The sequence below is a fragment of the Leishmania major genome, chromosome 27, assembly GCF_000002725.2.
Source record: "Leishmania major strain Friedlin complete genome, chromosome 27".
Lineage (NCBI taxonomy): Eukaryota > Euglenozoa > Kinetoplastea > Trypanosomatida > Trypanosomatidae > Leishmania > Leishmania major.
In genome coordinates this window covers 1,022,501-1,025,000 of record NC_007268.2, presented here as the reverse complement: position 1 = coordinate 1,025,000, position 2,500 = coordinate 1,022,501, and the positions used below count along the sequence as shown (strand labels likewise).

The 2,500-nt window shown below is 57.4% G+C and overlaps 2 non-coding genes across 2 annotated transcripts in view; both read right to left on the bottom strand.

The window, feature by feature from the left end:
- Positions 1–1,946: 1,946 nt before the first annotated feature.
- On the bottom strand, positions 1,947–2,075 carry LMJF_27_rRNA_49 (the record flags this gene model as incomplete). Its single annotated transcript, XR_002460856.1, has 1 exon — positions 1,947–2,075. It is a non-coding gene; the product is annotated as a 28S ribosomal RNA (LSU-epsilon, M4) (ribosomal RNA).
- A 402-nt stretch (positions 2,076–2,477) lies between these two features.
- The window catches only part of LMJF_27_rRNA_48, a gene marked incomplete at both ends in the record, with an annotated part of 120 nt that continues 97 nt past the window's right edge, over positions 2,478–2,500 (bottom strand). The window contains one exon of the ribosomal RNA XR_002460855.1: positions 2,478–2,500. This exon is cut by the window's right edge and continues 97 nt beyond it. This is a non-coding gene — a ribosomal RNA (28S ribosomal RNA (LSU-epsilon, M4)).

The following is a 2,500-nucleotide window of genomic DNA, read 5'->3' as shown; positions in this document are numbered from 1 at the left end:
CCTCCCTCGTGGCGAAACGCAAATGCTCGACTACTGGGGCGCGACACAATGCTCCTGCAAGAGCCTCCCTCGTGGCGAAACGCAAATGCTCGACTACTGGGGCGCGACACAACGCTCCTGCAAGAGCCTCCCTCGTGGCGAAACGCAAATGCTCGACTACTGGGGCGCGACACAACGCTCCTGCAAGAGCCTCCCTCGTGGCGAAACGCAAATGCTCGACTACTGGGGCGCGACACAACGCTCCTGCAAGAGCCTCCCTCGTGGCGAAACGCAAATGCTCGACTACTGGGGCGCGACACAACGCTCCTGCAAGAGCCTCCCTCGTGGCGAAACGCAAATGCTCGACTACTGGGGCGCGACACAACGCTCCTGCAAGAGCCTCCCTCGTGGCGAAACGCAAATGCTCGACTACTGGGGCGCGACACAACGCTCCTGCAAGAGCCTCCCTCGTGGCGAAACGCAAATGCTCGACTACTGGGGCGCGACACAACGCTCCTGCAAGAGCCTCCCTCGTGGCGAAACGCAAATGCTCGACTACTGGGGCGCGACACAACGCTCCTGCAAGAGCCTCCCTCGTGGCGAAACGCAAATGCTCGACTACTGGGGCGCGACACAACGCTCCTGCAAGAGCCTCCCTCGTGGCGAAACGCAAATGCTCGACTACTGGGGCGCGACACAATGCTCCTGCAAGAGCCTCCCTCGTGGCGAAACGCAAATGCTCGACTACTGGGGCGCGACACAATGCTCCTGCAAGAGCCTCCCTCGTGGCGAAACGCACATGCTCGACTACTGGGGTGCGACACAATGCTCCTGCAAGAGCCTCCCTCGTGGCGAAACGCAAATGCTCGACTACTGGGGCGCGACACAACGCTCCTGCAAGAGCCTCCCTCGTGGCGAAACGCAAATGCTCGACTACTGGGGCGCGACACAACGCTCCTGCAAGAGCCTCCCTCGTGGCGAAACGCAAATGCTCGACTACTGGGGCGCGACACAACGCTCCTGCAAGAGCCTCCCTCGTGGCGAAACGCAAATGCTCGACTACTGGGGTGCGACACAACGCTCCTGCAAGAGCCTCCCTCGTGGCGAAACGCAAATGCTCGACTACTGGGGTGCGACACAACGCTCCTGCAAGAGCCTCCCTCGTGGCGAAACGCAAATGCTCGACTACTGGGGCGCGACACAACGCTCCTGCAAGAGCCTCCCTCGTGGCGAAACGCAAATGCTCGACTACTGAGGCGCGACACAACGCTCCTGCAAGAGCCTCCCTCGTGGCGAAACGCAAATGCTGGATTGTCGGATGTCTCTTGAGGGAGAGAGTTGGAGGGGTCTATCGCTGGGAGCGGGATTGTATGAGTAGCGGCCACCGTCTTTGGTTGTAGAAAAAAAGGGCAAGGACCCCACAACGAGCCGCGCGGTTTGGGCGCAGCTGGTTGCGGGGTCGGGTGGCGGTGGTAAGCCGCCGTTTCGGATGACGATATACCCTACAGACAGAGGGCACACGCCTAGAGGCGTATTTATGCAGGGAGGGGCTTTGGCAGTGGAAATTGTGTGTCCCCACCCCTCACCCCTGTGTTCCGCCCTCCGCGGAGGGCACATATATATAGACGTAGACGGCAATCGAGAGACGCTCAAGTTTGGCGCGCACTCTCTTCTGTGTGTGTAGTTTTGGATCGAGGTAGGGTGAGGTAGTGGGTGCTCGATCCCCCCCCGACACACACACACACACACCACCCATGCACAGACACGCGCATGACAGAAAAAGGGATGGAAAAGGGCAAGGACCCGACAACGAGCCGTGTATGCAGACGTATAGTAAGTATATACGCGCACACACAGCTGGTTGTCGGGTCCGTTGCACCGTTTTCTTGTGCCATTGTGAAGCTTAAGCGACACACATGATACATATGTACTTTCCCCCTCTCCCCATATGTATATATATATATATAGTGTCCCTGAGCATGAAATTTCAGGCCTCAAGGTTCAGCGCCTCGGGACGTAAATGCCCCTCGAGCCCCACCGAAGTGAAGCATGCCGCTCATGCCAGCCCATGCATGTTCTCTCGTTTGGAGAGGGACGTAAAGTTGTTGTTTGGTGTATTCCGATGGCCATGCCTCCCCCCTCCTATATATATATATAGGGGGAGGGGCAAGGCGTCACACTCCGATGAGGAGTTCGTACTGTCAGCTTCCAGAGCAGAGAAGTGGTGACACGGCAGCGGACGTGTGAGGCACACACACACACACACACACCACCCATGCACAGACACGCGCATGACAGAAAAAGGGATGGAAAAGGGCAAGGACCCGACAACGAGCCGTGTATGCAGACGTATAGTAAGTATATACGCGCACACACAGCTGGTTGTCGGGTCCGTTGCACCGTTTTCTTGTGCCATTGTGAAGCTTAAGCGACACACATGATACATATGTACTTTCCCCCTCTCCCCATATGTATATATATATATATAGTGTCCCTGAGCATGAAATTTCAGGCCTCAAGG